We start from the raw sequence: 22,460 nt of genomic DNA, 5'->3' as shown, positions 1-22,460 counted from the left end.
AGAGAAAACCAAGTCCCTACTTTTGTGGAGTTTATGTTTGTGAGGAAAGAGAGACAATAAACAAATGAAGAGTAATTTCTGGGCCATGATTATTTCCATGAAGAAATAAAAGCTGGTTTGGGAGGGAGGGAGACACAAGAGGGAAGAGATATGGGAACATATGTATATGTATAACTGATTCACTTAGTTATAAAGCAGAAACTAACACACCATTGTAAAGCAATTATACTCCAATAAAGATGTAAAAAGCTGGTCTAAATGGCTAGAGCATGGTGCCGGGCGAGGCACACTGTTTCATGTAGGGTGGTCAAGAAGGCTTCTCTGAGAAGGGGACTTTTACACAGAGAGTCGAGCAAAATAAGGGACAAAAGCTTGTGGGTATCTAGAGAGTAGGCATTCCAGGTAAGAGGGAAATGTGCCCACAAAAGCCTTGAGATAGTAACTTGCTTGGCAAGCCTGAGGGGCAGTGAGGAGAGCAGCATGGCTGGAGCCATGGGAGCAGTGGGGCATTGGAGGGATCGAGACAGGGAGGCAACTGGGTGAAAACTGGGTGAGTTTTTGGAGCTAAATTAAGTCCACTCTACTTAACCATTCTCACCATTGGCTGTTATTTCTAGTTTTCTATGATGCATATACAATGCATAATACTCATGCTTAGAAAACAGTCAAAAGGGTTGGTATCAGACGTAGGTTGCTATGTTCTTTTTAAGACCCAACTCTATCTAATGATTTTCAGATGAGGTGACCTATGATTTCACTCCAGACTGCCTATGCTAGAGGCCATCATACTCACAGGTTGTTCATAATCATGACACATGAGCTTCCTACTCTACAGAAGGGTATATACAAATAAGAATGGAGTTCTGCCACGTGTATCTTAGCCCCAGGTCTAACATGCAGACATATTGCCCCCTTATTCCAATCTGCTCTGCTTCCTTCTGATTTAACTACAGGCAGTACCATGGACCACATCTACCTCTGAATTCTGCAGTCTGTGGAAAGAGAAAGTAGCCACAACCACTGATCATATACATCACAGACATCTGAGTCCTTCCTTTCTTTTCACACACACACCATCCTCATGTGTTCCACAGAGTTGCCCCCCATCAAAAGGTAGAGAAAGGGGCAGAGTCATGGTCCTAAGCCTCCTTACTGGGTAATTTTTCTGTGCCTAAAGATGTCATAGGACATTTCAAAACTAAGCTACCTTTTGAGATATGTACTAACGGTCATTTGCAACTTGGATACACAAAACAGCATGACTGCTGTGGTTCATTGTAATTTGTGAGTATTCTGGTCAAACCAAATGCTACCATTCAGGTCATACTATAATACTACTATTATTGGAATGTTTGCTTGTAGCATGGCAAGAAATGTGTTTGCTTTGGAAATCTCTGAAAATACTGATATAGGACCTGATTTAACAGAACTCTTTAATTCACAGTATGTAAAAGAATGTAGTATTTGAAGCCATTATTCTGTAAAATCTTTCCCATTCCTAGGAAGTAGGTGAGTTCATTCCACCACCATTATAATTTCCTCCTTTGTACATGCTTTGTACATGGTGGGTCTGGCCTCCCTGCTGCTTTGCCGTGACTCCTCAAGCAATAGCCCAGCTTGCTCATTTTGAGGATCCCCAATTTCCATGACTCATAGAAACTAGCAATTAGAATCACGTTGCAGTGTTGGGTCATTTTTCTTTGAGGCCCTGACTAGTAGAGAATTATACTCCAAATCACATTTCCTGGTGTGTTGTCCTTTCCGATTGTAAACAGGCTCAACAGTGCTGCATTGTGTTAACCCACCAGGGTAGGTTGAGAAGCAATCAGAGTGAGTCTAAAAAACACTTGGCAGCAGGCCTAATTAAAAATGGAGTGGACAACCCCTGCCCGCCAGCCATGCTGTGCCCATTGGCACCCAGGTGTCCTGGGGGAGGCGTCCCCATGAAGCCAGCTGCCTCCCGACAGGGGAGGGCACAAGTGCGCCTTCTGCATTTCAGCAGTATTTTCCTCCCCACATCCTACCGGGTGCCTCTGCCACCCTCCCTGCTTCGACTCCTGCTGCGGTAACCATGTCCGCAAGAGCCGTGTGGCTGACAGGGTCTTGGTGCTCTGGTCAGGTGTTAGGCCTGAGCCTCTGAGGTGGGAGAACCGAGTTCAAGACATTGGTCCACCAGAGACCTCCCAGCCCCATGTAATATCAGATGGCGAAAGCTCTCCCACAGATCTCCATCTCCAGTGCTAAGACCCAGCTCCACTCAATGACCAGCAGGCTACAGGGCTGGACACCCTGTGCCGGACACCCTGTGCCAAACAGCTAGCAAGACAGGAACACAACACAACCCATTAGTAGAGAGGCTGCCTAAAATCAAAACAAGTTCACAGACACCCCAAACACACCACCGGACACGGTCCTGCCCACCAGAAAGACACGATTCAAAAGGAGACCCCAAACACAGTAAGATAAGGAAAATGAGAAGACATAGAAACACACAGCAGATGAAGGGGCAAGGTAAAAACTCACCAGACTAAACAAATGAAGAGGAAATAGGCAGTCTACCTGAAAAATAATTCAGAGTAGTAATAGTAAAGATGATCCAAAATCTTGGAAATAGAATGAAGAAAATACAAGAAGCATTTCACAAGGACCTAGAAGAACTAAAGAGCAAACAAACCATGAGGAAAACACAATAAATGAAATTAAAAATTCTCTAGAAGGAATCCACAGCAGAATAACTGAGGCAGTAGAACGGAAAAGTGACCTGGAACATAAAATAGTGGAAACAACTACCACAGAGCAGAATAAAGAAAAAAGAATGAAAAGAATTGAGGACACTCTCAGAGACCTCTGGGACAACATTAAACACACCAACATTCAAATTATAGGGGTCCCAGAAGAAGAAGAGAAACAGAAAGGGACTGAGAAAATATTTGAAGAGATTATAGTTGAAAACTTCCCTAATATGGGAAAGGAAATAGTCAATCAAGTCCAGGAAGCACAGAGAGTCCAATACAGGATAAATCCAAGGAGAAACATGCCAAGACACATATTAATCAAACTATCAAAAATTACATACAAGTTTTAGCCACAGCAATCAGAGAAGAAAAAGAAATAAAAGGAATCCAAATCGGAAAAGAAGAAGTAAAGCTGTCACTGTTTGCAGGTGACATGATACTATACATAGAGAATCCTAAAGATGCTACCAGAAAACTACTAGAGCTAATCAATGAATTTGGTAATATAGCAGGATACAAAATTAACACTCAGAAATCTCTAACATTCCTATACACTACTGATGAAAAATATGAAAATGAAATTAAGAAAACACTCCTATTTACCACTGCAACAAACACAACAAAATATCTTGGAATAAACTTACCTAAGGAGAGAAAAGACCTGTATGCAGAAAATTATAAGACACTGATGGAAGAAATTAAAGATGATACAAACAGATGGAGAGATATACCATGTTCTTGGATTGGAAGAATCAACATTGTGAAAATGAGTCCACTACCCAAAGCAATCTACAGATTCAGTGCAATCCCTATCAAACTACCACTGGCAATTTTCACAGAACTAGAACAAAAAATTTCACAATTTGTATGGAAACACAAAAGACCCCGAATAGCCAAAGCAATCTTGAGAAAGAAAAACGGAGCTGGAGGAATCAGGCTCCCTGACTTCAGACTATACTACAAAGCTACAGTAATCAAGATAGTATGGTACTGGCACAAAAACAGAAATATAGATCAATGCAACAGGATAGAAAGCCCAGAGATAAACCCACACACATATGGTCACCTTATCTTTGGTAAAGGGTCAAGACTTCAATAAGTGGTGCTGGGAAAACTGGACAGCTCCATGTAAAAGAATGAAATTAGAACACTTCCTAACACCATACACAAAAATAAACTCAAAATGGATAAAAGACTTAAATATAAGACCAGACACTATAAAACTCTTAGAGGAAAACATAGGCAGAACACTCTATGATATACATCACAGCAAGATCCTTTTTGACCCACATCCTAGAGAAATGGAAATAAAAACAAAGATAAACAAATGGGACCTAATGAAACTTAAAAACTTTTGCACAGCAAAGGAAACCATAAACAAGATGGAAAGACAACCCTCAGAATGGGAGAAAATATTTGCCAACGAAACAACTGACAAAGGATTAATCTCCAAAATATGCAAGCAGCTCGTGCAGCCTAATATCAAAGAAGAAAACAATTCAATCCAAAAATGGGCAGAGGACCTAAATAGACATTTCTCCAAAGAAGATATACACATTGCCAACAAACACATGAAAGGATGCTCAACATCACTAATTATTAGAGAAATGCAAATGAAAACTACAATGAGGTATCACCTCACACCAGTCAGAATGGGCATCATCAAAACGTCTACAAACAATAAATTCTGGAGAGGGTGTGGAGAAAAGGTAACCCTCTTGCACTGTTGATGGGAATGTACATTGATACGGCCACTATGGAGAACATTATGGAGGTTCCTTAAAAAACTAAAAATAGAACTACCATGTGACCGAGCAATCCCACTACTGAGCATATACCCTGAGAAAACCATAATTCAAAAAGAGTCATGTACCACAATGTTCATTGCAACTCTTTTTACAATAGCCAGAACATGGAAGCAGCCTAATTTTGCATCGACAGATGAATGGGTAACGAAGATGTGGCACATATAGACAATGGAATATTACTCATCCATAAAAAGAAACGAAATTGAGTTATTTGTAGTGAGGTGGATGGACCTAGAGTCTGTCATATAGAGTGAAGTAAGTCAGAGACAGAAAAAGAAATACCGTATGCTAACACATATATGTGGAATTTTTTTAAAAAATGGTTCTGAAAAACCTAGGGGCAGGACAGGAATAAAGACGCAGATGTAGAGAATGGACTTGAGGACGTGGAGAGGGGGACGGGTAAGCTGGGATGAAGTGAGAGAGTGGCATGGACATGTATACACTACCAAATGTAAAATATATAGCTAGTGGGAAGCAGCCACATAGCACAGGGAGATATGCTCGGTGCTTTGTGACCACTTAGAGGGGTGTGATAGCGAGGGTGGGAGGGAGACACAAGAGGGAGGGGATATGGGGATATATGAATACATATAGCTGATTCACTTTGTTATACAGCAGAAACTAACACAACAATGTAAAGCAATTATACTCCAATAAAGATTTTTTTTTAAATTAAAAAAAGGAAACTGGTGTGGACCTAAAAACCTTTAATAGGTGCTTTTTCTTCTTGTAGTTTCTTGCAGTTTGGTTTTTATTAATATCAGGCAATTGGGGACTTTTAAAGCCATTTACTCTGTATTTGAATTCTCATTGAGTGAGAGTTGCAAGGTAGAGCAAGTGTCTGGTGGCTGTTAACTGAGTCATGGGTCACTGAAAATGTAGTGTGCAGAATTGAATTTTGATTTTTTTTAAAATGAGTCATTAACTTTTGGACCACATGTTCCTCTGTTCCCAGGAGTGGAGTGACAGGGGCTTGATGCCTATTCTTTCCAAAGCGTTGCATTTTCCTTGTCCCACCCACTTGAGTTTTGATGCTCTTTGAATTATGGTGTTTTATCTCTGTTCCTAAGGATTGAAGATGCTACCCATTCTTTCTTTGGATGAGTTGCTCCTGGCTGATGACCCTTGAATTGAAAATGATGTTTCCCCTGTGAACGTCCTAAGTTTAAATTCAGCGTTCTTCATATGGTCAGTGACTCACATGTGGATAGCTAGTATGATTTATGGAGATTTGCTGTCTGCAAAGGAAAAGTTTCCCATGGCTCTTGGGGAAGATGCTCAGAGAGACCCATCCCCTAGACTGTGCTGGACCAGTTGACAGAATCAGGAGATGAAGTTCTCTCTACTTTCTTCCAAATGACTTGGATTAATACTGGTGTTATTTTCCATACCAAAGCCCAATTACATGATGGAAGATTTTTAGTAATTGGGCCCTTTGGATTTTAAATCTTCTCAGGTCAGTGCCCATGAGGAAAGCCTTCAGTAGGAAGGGCTTCGCACAGAAGGTAAATCTGATTTATAGGTGGACATGGCATTACGTCTGTCACAAATACATTATGAATGGGCAGTATACATTTTCTAACACACAAATCAACTCCCCCTGGCAAATTACCCCTCCTCCTAATGGATTACACCATTGGAAGTTCCTCATAATATTCATCCTAAGTTTTCACTTTTCTTAGTTTCATTACATTGATGAGTATATCCTTTTGCCTACGTCTTAGGGGTGTTAGGTATATTAGGCTACAGTTTATAAATCACCTTACAATTCTCCATCTGGGCCCACTAAAATGGTAAAAAGCAGTTGTAGATAATAAATGGATGCTGATTTCTGTTCAACATTTATACTATACTGGGGCACAAGGAACACACCTTTAAGTAGATAAACATTTTTCTTCTTAAATATGGGAAGTCATCTAAATAGCACTCAACCAGCTTTTCAGTTGTTTAGCTGCCATTAAGTTAGGATTTTGTTACTTTGCTTAGAGAGAATCATGTCCAGTGTTGGTTTCCTTTTTCTTTTTCTTTATCTTTTCCCTGTCTGCCAACCTCTTGCTACGTGATGCTTCCCTACAGACTCTGGATCTTTACTTTTCAGGAGAAACTGTACCTGGACTGGCCTCTCTCTGAGCACAGAAGCCAGAGATGCTTTCAGACTTGAAAACACAATGATGGGGCCTTCTACCACAAAGTGGAGCTAAATCTGGGATTGTGCTCATTTTGGAAAACCAACAATAGACTGTGGTAGGACCTCTAACAGAATGGCTGATGTCAGCAGGTAGGGGTGGACTCACTCCCTACCCGTGCACAGAGCCTGTTCTGCCCTGGGAAAGGACCCAGCTGTCATCCTCTCCCCATCCAGTCTGTAGGAGTGCACACACAAGGTCCCGGTATTTATGTGTGATCCCAAACAGTTCAGTAATGTTGTAATAAAATGCACACTTCACATCTGTACTGTGAAATTCCTAAACCATAATGAATACTGCTTCTTGGCTTCACTTCGCGCAGTGGAATTAATGTTCCCTCATGAATTGGAGCATGGTACTCACTTGTTAATGGCCTCTTGAGGTAGGACAGCTAGGTTAATCCAAGTCTGTTTTCTGTGGGTAGTCTAGGATTACATATTTCTCTGCTTGCCTATGTTACATCTCACCTTCAAGATTACTTTTTTCATTTAAGTGGTTCATTCTTTTCATCATCCGGCCTTTATTGAGCATGAAGTATGTGCAGGACAACAAGTGTTAACAAAGATCATTGTACAAGATCATTTTAAAATAATAATCTAGATAGTTAATTTAAAAGATATAATCCAGACTCTTGGAAAATAGGAAGTGACTAGCTCTGTTGAAGAGCTTCCCAGAGGACTTGGTAGTGGGAGAAAAGGGCAAAGGGAAAAGCTGAGGCTGGGTATGGAAATGTGGGCGTGCATGGGGGTCAGGGAAGGACCAATGGTGGAGAAGGGCACATGTAGGGTATGTAAGGATGAAGTGGCTGGAAATGGGACTGCAAACATGATGATGATACTGATAACAACAGTAGACTATGAAAGGCTTGGATGTCATATTCAGGAATTTAAACTTTATCCTAGTCATTGAGCAGTTCCTGTGTAGAGTAGTAAGATGATTATATGTATGTGTGTATAAATATATATACATATTCATACATGTAAATATGCACACACACATACATATATATATCACCCTTTTAAATGTGACATATCATTCCAGCCACTCGTCCTATATATATATGTGTATATAGATAGATAGATAGATAGATAGATAGATAGATAAAATGCAGAAAAGAGGCTCTTTTACAAGAGAAAGTAAGAGTGTTCCCTTGCATGCGCCCTCTCTCTCTCTCTCTCTCTCTCTTTTCTTTTTCTCTCTACTCACTCTCTTACTCTCTTTCCCAGAACTGTTTTTGGAACAGTAGTACTGAAGAAGCTTCCATTAGTTTAGCCAGGGCAAGTCAGAGGATCATGGAAATGACCCCTACAGAGCAGGAAAGAGATTCTCTCCAGGTATTTTTCTTACCAGAAGAAAGGTCAGGTTCACTGTAACTGCAGCAACAATAAGAACAACTCTGATTTATTGAACATATAAGTAGACTCTATATGTAAGACATGTATTATGTGGTTTACATGCCTCATACCATTTAGTCCTTACAGTAACCATCTGAGGTGGGTATTGTTATTAGCCCTGTTTTACAGGTGAGAAAACTGAGGCTCAGAAGTTAGCTTGCTCAAGGTCACGCAGCAGATAATGGAATTCAAGCCCAGCCAGTCTGTTCTAGAGTAGGTGCTCCTGACCACCACGCCACAAGCTGTGCAGGCTATAGGGACCATGGCCTCTCGGTGTCCAATTAGAAACTCTTTTTGCAAGTCAGTTTCCGGTTAGAATGGAGGGACATGGCGCACTGTAGGAATGATGGTGCTTTTTTAGGATTGTCTTACTGTTGTGCCTCCCTCTTTGAGCAAATAGTCTTACAAGGAATGTGCAACACCTGCCTTTCTCTTGGTCAGTGTAGTGGCATGGATGAGTCCGATGATGTATGAGAACATCCTTTGATCATTGTAAAATCCTTTATTGATATCGTATCTGTTGATATTCATTCTAAATGTGTGTAGGAACTAGACAGCAAGCACATTTACAAACAGGACAGATATTTTGAAAATTAATATTGGCCCGCGAAGGGTCGGCCTCGAGAGTAGATGTGTGCACAGCCCCGCCAAGCCCAGGGTCAGGTGCCCATCAGCATCCAAGCCCCAAAGCCAGCCCTTGCTGATCGCCCTGTCCGCCCAGATTTTTTACCAGGTGGAAGCACAGTTGTCACAATTAATGACCAGCTGTTTTTTATTTTAACAATGGCTACGAAAGCCCCCACACAAGTATTGTTTCTGTACTATTCCCTCAGCAACTTTGGTACCCGGTTCTCAAGCTTGAATCAGGTCACTGAACACAGTCTCCAAACCTCAGCCCCTCCCCCCCCCAGGTCATCACGCAGAGTGAGTGCTTCCTGCTCCAGTGGCACTGTCAGATCTCTGCTGGGTGGACTTCACAGAGAAGGCAGAGGAAGGTTAGACGTGGCTCAGGTGGAGTGTTTCTAAAGCCATCTTAGGCAAAGGAGATGAAGCTTTGATGTAGACTTCGGCTATTTCCAAAGCAGCTTAGAAACAGAGGGGAAAACAATCTTGGTACTGGTCTTCCTGTATCAAAACTCCTCATTGTAGTGTCAGTATTCAGCATGCAGGGAAGCCCAGGAAAGGACCCCTAGGACCTCTTTAACCACTCGGTGCCTCCTCCCTGGTATGGGACTACTGTGGTGCCATCATGCTACGTTCATTTCTTGGCTCCTACAAGAAACTTGAGCCGATTTTTATTGTTGTTGTTGTTCTCTATATATTTGCACCATTTTATATCCTAAGCTGAGTTCTTGATTTTGCAGCAGCGTACTAAAAAGCAGTGTGAATTGGCAGGTTTGGGGTATGATTTGCAGCTGGTCTATCAATTCCTCTTACTGGAAGCTTCAACTTCAAGTATGATACAATTATCTTATTTTACAGGACCTGAGCTTATATTTACATCTGCTCATCTTTTGTTATTGTCTTTTTAAAAATACTCTCTTTCCGCATTTATTTTTCGGTAGATGAATAGTTCAATACACTCATTTTATACACTTTCTCGTCTGGGTATAAATTCATATGGTCCGGTGCTATCAAAATCAGAGCACCGGACCTGATTTCTAAGCACCAAGGTCTAAGCCCTTTGGACAGTTTTTGGAGGTTGAAAACGATGACCAAGCAAATGCAGCTCTGGGTTACAGTAATATCTCTAACCATCCCCTTTTCACTCATTGTCATTATATAGGTTAAAATGTGTATGGAAGCCACAGTGGTTTTTCAGCATGCAAAGATTACTGCAGAAACTTCCTCTATTAATGGAAATTATTAAAAATGGTACTTGAACAGCAAGAATGACATTAATTATGGGAAAAGCAGTCGTATGTGGCAGTTGGCAAGCATGCGTGATTCTTCAGCTCTCTTCCATGGGTTTGTGTCCAGCCAGCATTAGAAATCTAAAAGCTTTTTATTTTGGCAAAGTTTTCACAGCATTTGGACTTCTCGCATCTAGATAAAAGATAATTTGGAAAGAAATTATGTTGATGAAATTGAAGAATTCAGTAATGAGTTCTGTGTAGATGAATCAATGCCCAATTAAATGATTATATCAAATCCAACTTTAAATGTTGACTTAAAATGTTCACATTTTAAAGAGTTTGAAAGTAAGATGCTATACATCTAATCAGAAGAACAAAGTCCTATTACCTAGCCTGGTAGGGGAATGGACTCTTCTGATTGGTCCAAGAGTTTGATTAATGGAAACTTAGGACAGGAATTACCTGTATGCTGAGAATGAGAATAGTTTGCAATAACCTAGCTTATTTTCATTCCATAGTTCCCTTTCCTTTTTTGCAACTTTTCTCTGTTTCTCAGGGTTTTGTTTGTTTGTTTCCCTTTTCCCTGTCTACACCCCTTTTCAAGGCTTTCTTCTCTGTTTATCACTGTTTTAATGTTCTCACCACCTTCTACAAGATCTGTTTTTCTTACCCACTGCTACCTTCACCTCTTCTTGTCCCTTCACAGCAGTGAATACAACCAATCAGAGCAACATTTGTTGCTTCATTCATTCACTCAATTAGCATTTATTGAGCCCTTGCCATGTTTAAGGCACTAACTTGACCGCTGGAAGAGCTACCAAAACTACAGAAGTAGACATCTTGCCATCAGCACAAAAGTGCATTCTTGGGATCCATAAAATGCCCAGTGCAATCAGATCGTTGAGCATATATGACAGGAACAACACAAAGCTGGAAAGTTAGATGGCTGTCAGTTACTGAGAGACTTTATTCACTAGTTAATAGAAAACCATTGACAGGGTGTGTGTGTTTGGTTTCATTGTTCAAATTAGGTTTTGACACAAGAGCATCAATTTTTCAGAAAGTCATCTGTTTAGTTCTTCCTTTCTCCTCCTCTGGTCTTCATTCATCTTCCTAGAACTGAATTCTGCTGGTATAGCAGTCGGTTGCAAAATAATTTGGTTAATATAAATGTAGGGCTATTGTGTGTCTGATTCCAGCATTAATGGTAGCATGGGTCTGGTAACTTTGTGAAGCTGCACGTTGAGGTACATGTTTAGATCAACAGTGATTATTCCCAGTGTGCCCAGTAATTTATTCTATCAGATAAGCTTCCCCTACTAGTGTACTAGTATTATTTTTGAGCTAGTAGAATCTTTTCTAAGCAATTACATACTTAAGGTTCCTAATGGGTTTTTTTGTTGTTGTTTTTTTTTTTTGTGGTACGCGGGCCTCTCACTGTTGTGGCCTCTCCCGTTGTGGAGCACAGGCTCCAGACGCGCAGGCTCAGCGGCCATGGCTCACGGGCCCAGCCGCTCCACGGCATGTGGGATCCTCCTGGCCCGGGGCACGAACCCATGTCCCCTGCATCGGCAGGCGGACTCTCAACCACTGCACCACCAGAGAGGCCCACCTAATGGTTTTGATTTATACTCCAGATTCAAGTTTAAATCTCAACTATAAGAATGTTTCTAGGTTGTTTTTTGTTTTTTGTTTTTAAAGAAATGAAAATAAATCTGGACTAAATAAACAAAAGAGCTTGGGACTTCTCTGGTAGTGCAGTGGTTAAGAATCCGCCTGCCAATGCAGGGGACACAGGTTTGAGCCCTGGTCTGGGAAGATCCCACATGCTGCTGAGCAACTAAGCCCGTGTGCCGTAACTACTGAGCCTGCACTCTAGAGCCCACGAGCCACAACTACTGAGCCTGTGTGCCACAATTACTGAAGCCCATGCTCTGCAACAAAGAAAAGCCACTGCAATGAGAAGCCCACACACCCCAACAAAGAGTAGCAGCCCCCCGCTCACCGCAGCTAGAGAAAGCCTGCATGCAGCAACGAAGACCCAACACAGCCAAAAATAAATAAATTAACAAAAGAGCTTGAAAGGTGCAGTCTTAATAAGACTTAACCTAAGGACAGATGCCATAAAACTTCCTTAAAAACATGTTGATAGTATGTATCCTATTATTTAACAGGTCTGGTTCAAAAAACTATGTAGCCATTAGGGAAACAGATTAATTTTTTGTGTTAACTGCTACTGAGTAGATGTTTGAGACTTCTGTTTCATTGACTCAATAAATATTAATGAACAAGGTGATATGCCAGGCCTTGAGAATGTAATGGCTCAAAAAAGAGGCATTGTCTCAATTCTAATGAAGCTTGCAATCTGATGTCTTGTGTAAACCAAATTAATAGACTGACACCATTCATGAATACTGAAAAAAAACACGGTAATACAGCAGGATATTTTAATAAAAATAACATTTTATTAAAAGTTATTTTTATTAAAAATTATTTTCGCTATAACAAAAAATTAACATGTATACGTATATTAATGCCTCCAGCTACTTTTTCTTTTTTTTTCTTTTTTTGCGGTACGCGGGCCTCTCACTGTTGTGGCCTCTCACGTTGCAGAGCACAGGCTCCGGATGCGCAGGCTCAGCAGCCATGGCTCACGGGCCCAACAGCTCCATGGCATGTGGGATCTTCCCGGACCGGGGCACGAACCCGTGTCCCCTGCATCGGCAGGCGGACTCTCAACCACTGCACCACCAGGGAAGCCCCCTCCAGCTATTTTAAATAAATATCACTAGGCAATTGGGGTTCAGCGGTATGGCTGTGATGACCATAAGCACATTCAGAATGCTCACAGACAGTCATAATTTCATGTATTCCATCTCACTGCCAACATAGGTTTATTTGAACTTTCAAGTCTGATGCCTCAGTTCTTTGTTTAAGAAATAGAGCAACAGTAACTATAATGATCCCTTCTAACATATGAGGCAGCATTAAGAGTGAGACAAGCACTACTTTGGGGTCAGGCAGATCTCAGTTTGGATCTTGTTTTGCCACTGTATGACCCTTTGGGCAAGTTGCTTTAACATCCTCTCAACTCTAGTTTCCTCGTGTGTAAAATGAGGCAGAAATGGAAATGGTCACATTGATTTTAACTCATGATACTGATTGTAGAGTGTTCCAGAGAATCTTTTCTTTCTAGTAACTATAATGGGAGTGATTTGAACTTGCCCACTGACTAAACTATTAAAAAAATTCTGAAGAGCTTAAAATTTTGCATATATTTATTTACATTGTTTAGTCTTTATAAATGCAAGTATATTTTAAATATGCTAGAGAGCTTTAGTCAATGAATATCCTTTATAAGACTTAATAGTTAGAAGAGATAGTATGAACTCATAAGGAATAATGTGAACAACTATTATCATTTTAAGATTTAGTCATATTTTGAAGGTCAACTTTGTTTCTTTTAGGATGTGTAAAGAAGGTTGTCACAGAGTACAATAAACTAAAACAGCAGAGGAGTAAATAACTCACATATTATATCCAAGAAACAATTGGAAACCAAATTCAATAAGTACTAGATATTAGAACCTAGTGATTACTGTAACTAACCAAAACTCCACCAAAGTCCTTTTATTCTGTTCCTGGAAAATACAGGACAGGTGTGAACAGACAGGTTTCTTGGGGAATGCTTTTCCTAATACCTTTTTTTTTCATCTTTTCATCAGACCTTTGTCTTCTGCCAACTAAGAGTTTATATGTCAGTCAGTGTTACAAGATCTCTTTTTGTAGGTAGACAGATGGGAAAAGGAAATGAAGAGTGGTGTCTGGCTCTTTAATTAAAGATGTAGAGCCAGAGTTTGCTCTTCAAGCTTATTGGCAAGACACATATGCACACATGTACTCACGCACACACACACATACACTCACACGCAAAGTGCATCTGATAGATGAAGCCAAGTTTGTAAATTGTATCCACAATCATAGTTTCTATGGTAACTGTATCTTAGGCCCAGACACAAACAGAGCTGGGCAGGAGATGTCTGATTTTATTTTCTCCAAAGATAATCAGAAGAGAGATCATTCAGGCTGTGGCCCAATGTGTACATATGTATATGTGTACATATGTATATGTATATGGCTAGAACTTGGATGGTGCTAGCATGAAATTTAATGCTTAAAGCCCAATAAATGTGTTATAACTTTATAATGTTGCAGATTGCTTTGCTATCTTTGTCATTCAGCTTTAAAATAACTATGTGCACACATATAGTTATTATATTAATAAGGTGTAATTGGTTAACATAATGTGGAAACTATATACAAGATAAGTTTTATAAATGTGTGTAGGTTAGAAGAGACTTTAAGGATCTATGTTTTAACTCCAACATTTTACAAGGGAGGAAAATACAGGCACAAAATGGTTAAAAGACTTATCCAAGAGTTATTTTAAAAATATTTTTATTTGCTGTATTTTCTAAACTAGCAGATGTTCTAAGCAAGTCTATAAGCTGAATACCCAGTTATTTGACAAAATTACTGAAATTAAATTAGAGAAAATAAACACTTCAGAAATAATGGTTTGAATGAGTGTGTGTACTTTTGCTTCTCTAGATAGCATATTTGTAAATACATATCTCAGGAATAATATACTTCACATTGTAAAAGGGAAATAATTAAGCAGCTTATTTTAATTAGTTTCTTTTTGTTTAGATGGAATATTGTCAGTTGCCCTTCCTCCAAACATGTAGCATTTTAGAAGAGTGTCTGAATATTAGAAGATTCTCAAAGCCAAGTTTATAACTTTTTAGATGTTTTTATTGAGTTGATTCCTTTAAAAACCTTCCAGCCAAACCTATAGCTAGGTAAAAGCAATGTAATTAAAAGGAAGCTTCTGGAAACTGCTCAAAAATATCTGTCATGATACCAACTTGAAATGAAAGGCATATTTCCTAAAATGGCCTCTACATTTTTATACTTTGCATTTTAATCTTATGATGTGTCTGGCAGCATGAAACTCATTTTTGGGTAATGGGTCTGAGTAAGACATATTTGTAAGTGAGGATGTTATGTATAGGTGAATAAGCTGTATTGCACCTTTGCACAGCCTTTCCATCACAGCAGCTTTTAAATTTCCTCAGGAAAATTGACTTATGGGACATAAATTACAACATTGGCAAAAATGTGTCCTGACCTGTAGGAATAGGAAAACATGTTAATTTTAAATTGTTTCCGCTTTTTATCATCAGATATTTGATTTATCCTTTAATTTTAATGAATTGTTTAAAAATGTTTGAAAGGGCATTAAATCTTCCCCTCTTCCATTAATCTGCAAATGGGGGAAACAGGGGTGTTAAATGGCCTCTTTAGTATATTGCTTTATGAAACTGCTGATTCTTGCAATGCCAGGCTAGAAATACGCACTAATTTAAGGAACACTGAGTGTAAGTGGCAAGCTCCTTGCTTTTGTAGAGAAAAGACTAATAGCTTTATTTTAACAAGGCTCTTAACACCACAGCCAGCAGGCACTGAGTGAATGAAATTGGGAGAACTCCCATGGACTAAAAGCATCTTAATTCAACATCCCCCCTGCTCGCCCCCCACCCCCAAACACCAAGCCCTCCTGATAGGCTGTCATAAACTGTCATAATCCAAACAAAGAAGATCGCCATGTGCAAGGCATACCAAGGTATGAGCTTTTCAAGTTGTTTTGAATAAGCTCTCTGAAGTTTCACTTCCTGAGCAGTAGAGAGATAAATATGCCCCAAATCCAAGCATAAGTTCTAACATTACATTGTTGTGGAAAAGACTATGTTTCTGTTACAGCTTAAGTCAAGATTATTCCTATCAGATGTATATTTAGGTCATTACATTAAAAAAAAAACCTGCATGATACCAAGTGAGATAAAGGGCTTTTTAAAAAAAATTAATTGGATCAAAGCCGCTGACCTTATGTTTTTGTGATGAGAGACATTACCTAATAAGGAGTTCTTCAAGGAGACGCATTTCTGAGTCTTGTTGAGCACAGAGCAAAATGAGAAATGAGCTTATAAATGCCTCTGCCAGTTCTCTCTCCCCTCACTCCCTCCAAAATTGGCTTGACTTCCTAAGGACCCGACTAAAACTTATAATTAGTTTCTCTTTGGCAACCCTCTAGCTGCAGTTTCCTACTTTCAGCTCACAGCTATTTGTAAGAATCTTTGTCCCCAACACAATAATCTGTATTGCCACCATTTCTGATTGGGATAGTAGAAGTGACCAAATTACAGGAGGAGATTAGATAAGTTATGATTTATCCATAAATCTTATATAGCTATTAAAATTCACGTTTGTGGAAACATATCTACTAGCACAGGAAAATGCCAGTAGTAAATAGTTGGGAAAAAATTCTATATACCATTAAAATATGTACATATTTGTAAATGTTAACAGAGGTCATCTTTGGGTGACTTAGGGAGAAAAAAACAGGTAAATCTGTTTTTTAAATAATGGAACACAAATGTATTGCTATCATCTCCCTTGACCAACCGTGTGCCCCTGAGCAGGAAATGACTTTTCTCATTTCTGGGTCTTAGAGTACTTAGCATACGGCTCTAATATTTAGAGTCACTAACAAATGTTTATTTACTTGAAAGTATTAATCTCATTTTCTGAACGTGATAGCATAAGACAGTGCATCCAGTGGGTGTTTATTTATTAGAAAACTGTAAAGATTTTCAACACCATAGAGTCTGGCTTTCAATAAAGCACCAAGCAACCTCTCATTGCCAATTCCCACATACCCTTTTACAGACTTTCTATCAGTCAATGTTCAGTTGCAGAGAACAATATACACTCTAGCTAGTTTAAGCAGGAACAAATTTATTACACCATATTAACAGGCTTACAGAACCATAAGGAAGGCTAGGAAACAAATTTTTAGATAAGATTTCAGGAATGAGTTCCCAAGCCACACAACAGAACTAGGCTACCCAGGGAGTTCTGCCATTTCTTTGAGGAAGGTTTTGGCTCCACAAGCCACACAATAATGCCTATATCAGAAGCCACCATAATTAGGAAGGTGCCACAAACAGGAATTCGCCTTTAGTGCCACCAGCTCCAAAGCTAGCTATGAAAGCTACACTCCACCCCCAGAAACTAGTGCTGGCACATCTGCTAACACTGCCATGGGAAAACCAAGCACACGTTTGGATGTTCTTGCCAGAATCAACAGTGGAAGCTTCGCCAGTGCCTCAACTCCATTTCTCAAATGACATGGACCACCTTAAATCACACCCAGAACATTGACTACAAGGGAATTCTGGGAAAGGTAGTTTTCAGCTTTCCAGGCTCTGTGGTTCAGAGTGACCCTCGACAAGGAGGGAGCATCGAGTAAGCTCGCCAACACACCATATAAGCCACAGATCTTGTCTTACTGAAGCTCTTGGCTGCTTTTGACACTGTGAACCACTCCCTCTTTCGTGGAATTCTTTTCCCTTAATTCCTGTGAACGTTCTCTCCTTGCTCTCTTCTTGACCAACAACTTTTACTCATACTCCCTCCTGGGTTTAACTTTTTTTTTTTTTTTTTTGCCTGCCCCTTAAATTACGGTATTTCTAAGATTATTATTGGTATTCTCTCTTTTCATCACATGTCTTTTCTTCTATTCTGTCCCTGTAGATTCTTCCTGGGCCGTCTAATTCTTTTCCAAGGTTTCAGGTACCAACTATAGGCTGAATGTTTCTCAATTCTACATCTCTAGTCCAGATTTTTCTTTTACATCGCAAAATTTTATACTCAGTTATCTCTCAGACATTTCCATTGGATGTCCCAACTCAAGCTTAATATATCTAAGTGTTCCCTCCTCCAACCCCTACCCCTACCCCCTAAATCTGTTCTTTTTTTAGTCCCATCTTGGCAACAGTTATCAAATTCACCTAGCTGCTAAGTTTGGAAACTTAGGCATGATTCCAGACACATCCTTCCCATTAATTCTCAGTCAGTTGTATTAAATTTACCCTTTTAACATCTTTATGATGCTCCCTTGTCTCCATCCTTTTGAATAGCCCCTTGTTTAGGCCTTTATCATCTCTGACTTAGACTGTCACGGGAACCTCCATACTATGGCAAGAATAATCTCTCTGACTGTTCAATATGAGCTATCACTTATGGAATATCACTTCTCAGTGGGTTCACCATCAACTAATGGTAAAATCAAGTTCCTTGGCATGAGCTCCTCCAAAATCCAGTCCATGGCACTTTCTCCAGAGCTTGGACTCTGGGATCAGACAGACCTGAACCTTGTCTCAGATATGCCGTGTCCTAGCTGTATGACCTTAGGCAACTGCTTAGTTTTCTCATGTGCAAAATTGGGCAACCATTGGGGATATTTGGGAGGAATGAATGGGCTAATGCAAATAAAACATTTAGCCTTGTACTTGGCATTCAATAAGGGCCAAATAAGTGTTAAATTGTAGTAATCAAAGAAGTACTAAAAAATGTAGGGAGAGTCCGTGTTGGATAGTCTATGTTCTTGGGTAGACTCAATATTGTCTATATGTCAGCTCTTCCCAGCTTGATCTATATATTCAATGTACTCCCAATCAAAATCCCAGCAAGTTACAAAGTGATTCTAAAGTTTATGTGGAGAGGCAAAAGTCCCAGAATAGCCAACACAATGTTGAATGAGAGGAACAAAGTTGGAGGACAGACACTACCCAACTTCAAGACTTACTATAAAGCTACAGTAATCAAGACAGTATGGTATTGGAGAAAAAATCAACAAATAGATCAGTGGAACAGAATAGAGAGCCCAGAAATAGACCCACAGGAACACAGTCAACGGATCTTTGACAAAGTTGCAAAAGCAATATAATAGAGCAAAAATAGTCTTTTCAACAAATGGTGCTGGAAACACTGAACATCCACATGCAAAAAAAAAAAAAAAAAGAAAGAAAAGAAAAGAAAGAAAAAAAGAATCTAGACACAGACCTTATAGTCTTCACAAAAATTATCACAGACCTAAATGTAAGATGCAAAACTGTAAAACTCCTAGAAGATAACATTGGAAAAAATCCAAATGACCTTAAGTTTGGTGATGAATTTTTAGATATGACACCAAAAGGATGATCTATGATATATATGGGAACTCTCTGTACTTTCCTCTCAATTTTGCTACAAACCTAAAACTTCTCTAAAAAATAAAATTTAAAAAATTGCACTCCCTCCCTCCCACCCTCCCCATCCCACCCCTCCAGGCGGTCATATGTATGACTGATTCACTTTGTTATAAAGCAGAAACTAATAAAAAAAAAAATTGCACTAGTGGCAATAATATTGTTGTAACCATAATAGTAGCACCATTGATATTGTTGCTACTGTTACTAATATCCTTTTCCTTAGAGCCTCTGTTTCTTCTTTTACCAAATTTTGACATTCCCTGGGAACACAGTGCTCCTTTTATGCCTCCATGTTGTTTCACTTTCGTTCTGTCTACTGATAATGCCTTCTCCTGCTTCTCCTACCCCCTCCTTCTCCTAACAAACTCCTCCTCATTCATATTCAAGTTTTAGATGAAGCTTCAACACCCACATGAAGCTGTCTTCAACTCTCCCAGGTGGACTCTGGTATCTGTTCCTTCAGACTCCCACTACCTCCTTCAGACTGACACTCCAGCGGTGATCTCATTGTACTGTAATTGTTTGCAGGCCTGTCTCTTTTATATTTAAAGCAATGAAGAAATCAAGCCTCTGTTCATTGTTTTGAAAGTGGTACCTAGTGTGGCATTAGAATACAGAAGGTGTTCAGTAATTACCAATTGAACGATTGTATTAAAGATGCTGCAGTATTAAACACACAAATACATATACAATTGGTGAAGAATGGAATAATTTTTTAATTGAAGTATAGTTGATTTACAATATTGTGTTAGTTTCAGGTGTACAGCATGATGATTCGGTTATACATATATATGTGTATATCTATGTTCTTTTTTTGATTCTTTTCCATTATAGTGTATGACAAGATATTGAATCTGTGCTATACGGCAAATCCTTGTTGTTTATCAATTTTACTCTCATACTCCCAATTTATCCCTCCCCTCCTTCCCCTTTGGTAACCATAAACTTGTTTTCTATGTCTGTGGGTCTGTTTCTGTTTCCTAAATAAGTTCATCTGTATCATTTTTTTAGATTCCACATATAAGCAATACCATATGATATTTGTCTTGCTCTGTCTGAATTACTTCACTTAGTATGATAATCTCTAGGTCCTTCCATGTTGCTGCAAATGGCAATATTTCATTCTTTTCTATGGCTGAGTAATATTCCACCATATATATATATACATGTATATATGCATATATAGATATATGTATATATATGTATACACACACACACACACACACACACACACACCCCACATCTTCTTTATCTACTCATCTGTTAATGGACATTTAGGTTGCTTCCATGTCTTGGCTATTGTAAATAGTGCTGCAGTGAACACTGTGGTGCCTGTATCTTTTTGAATTAGAGCTTTCATCCAGATGTATGCCCAGGAGTGAGATTGTTGGATCATATGGTAACCCTATTTTTAGTTTTTTTGAGAAACCTCCATACTGTTTTCAAGAACAGAATAATTTTTGATGTATAAGCATGCCATCCATCTTTTGAAACCTGGCCTTCGCTCTTCTACTTCCATGAAGTCTTTCCAAACACCTTCATCTGTGCTTCTGCTAGTAACATCCTGAATGACATTGGTTCATGCATTGTCCTACATCACTCTTTAATTATTTCATTTCTGATCCTTGTTTTCCCAACAAGACTAAAAGTTGCTTAAGGATAAGGATCATCCTACATTTCACAGAATCTAGCATGCCAGCAGCTTACCAGAAGAACCACAGCACATGGGCGCTGCCTCCTGAGATACCAGAATGTTGACTGCTGTCATTAGGCCAGGCCAGTTCAGATAACGGCCCTGAAAGTATTAACTTGGAGTTTTGTGGCCACGTGAAAAAAATTAGTTGTAAATGTCTAAAGCCATACTAAGGATACATAAATAAGATGTTTTTCTTTTTTTTAATTTTTATTTTACCCACAGTCTCCTAAAAGACCCACCTCATTCCTTATTCTTCTATATCTACAGCAATGAAGCATGATGTTTTTATAACAACCACAATTAGTAATCTTCAACATATTTCTGGTATTTACATTAATTCTCCCTCCATAAAAAAATAGGTCAAAAACAAAACAAACCTTAGATAGGAGTGACTGGGGACAATACTTCTATCCATCGCTTCCTTTTCTGTGCCATTTATTTATCCCCTAACTGTCTGACACCATCCTTGCCCCTAGTTTTTGTTAAAAAGGTTAGCAGTTTAAATCAGGGCTTTATCCTAATGCAGAAAATTCTGTCTCTCTGTAGTTGCTTCTAAAGCTGTAAGTGCAATCTTCATCCTACCTAGGTAGCTATTGGGCTGTCAACCTCTCAGATAATGCCAGGTGCTCCTGTTCCATGTATTGGTGAAATATAAAGAGGTGTTACAGGGCACACTCCTAAGGGCCTCCTGTAATAATGTGACACCAGGAATAGTCTTTCTTAACTCTAAATGTGCATATATTCTCGTTTTGCAACACCTCCCCTGACAAACCCTCCCTACACACACCACCCAAGCTGGGATGGTGGTTGCATAGAGAGCTGGGACTTTTCCTAGGAGGAAAATAAATTCCAGCTTGAGTACTACCCAGAAAAATTTCCTCTACAACCTTGACACTGTTACTTCCTATGCTTATTAGCAAACTCTCCCTTCCCCTCCATTATAAGAGGCCAGGTTTTCTATTTACCCCTTCCATGCCCATTATATGAGAGCTACCCTAGCACAAGAGTGGCCATAAACCACCTGTTGACGGGAACAAGTGAGGAATTGATCGGTCACCAAGTACCTTCAAATACCATGTTCATCCCATATGTGTCTTTAGTTGGTATGATAGATACAGAAAGACTATATGTAAAGTCTTTAGATTCATGGCACTAACACACTTTATTGAGAACCTACTGGGGCCAGTCACTCAGTGCCCATCAGAATCTCAGAGGCTGGTGGAAGAGACCTGAAGAGAGGTGAACACAGGAAGTACATAGGAAGGGACAAAAACCAATAAAGACCAACACTAGATTGAAAATAGTTTGTCACTTCTCTGTGTTTGTTTATAAGGGAGCAGGCTCAGTGAGGCTCAGGTGATCAGAGAGGGCTTCGTAGAAGCTGTGGAAGAGGTAGCTGCTTGCCACCGATCCCAGGTAGTAAAGAAAGGTTTCGTGGAAAGTATACACTCTTATCACAGCCAAGAGGAGCCTAAGGAGACATGATGACTAAATGTAATATGGTGTCCTGAATGGGATCCTGAACAGAAAAAAAAAATAGATAAAATCTGAATAAACTATGAACTTGAGTTAACAATACTGTATTAATATTGATTTATTAATTGTAAGAAATATACCATAGGAATAT

At 39.4% G+C, this 22,460-nt stretch overlaps 1 protein-coding gene across 4 annotated transcripts in view; it reads left to right on the top strand.

Moving 5' to 3' along the window:
• PARD3B (par-3 family cell polarity regulator beta) overlaps positions 1-22,460 on the top strand; it is a gene marked incomplete at its 3' end in the record, with an annotated part of 1,052,967 nt that overhangs the window by 958,824 nt on the left and 71,683 nt on the right. The window lies entirely within an intron of this gene.

This window comes from Hyperoodon ampullatus (assembly GCF_949752795.1).
Source record: "Hyperoodon ampullatus genome assembly, chromosome: 8".
NCBI classification, from domain to species: domain Eukaryota; kingdom Metazoa; phylum Chordata; class Mammalia; order Artiodactyla; family Ziphiidae; genus Hyperoodon; species Hyperoodon ampullatus.
Note: the sequence above shows the minus strand (reverse complement) of the source record. Positions and strands in the feature narration are given on the sequence as shown.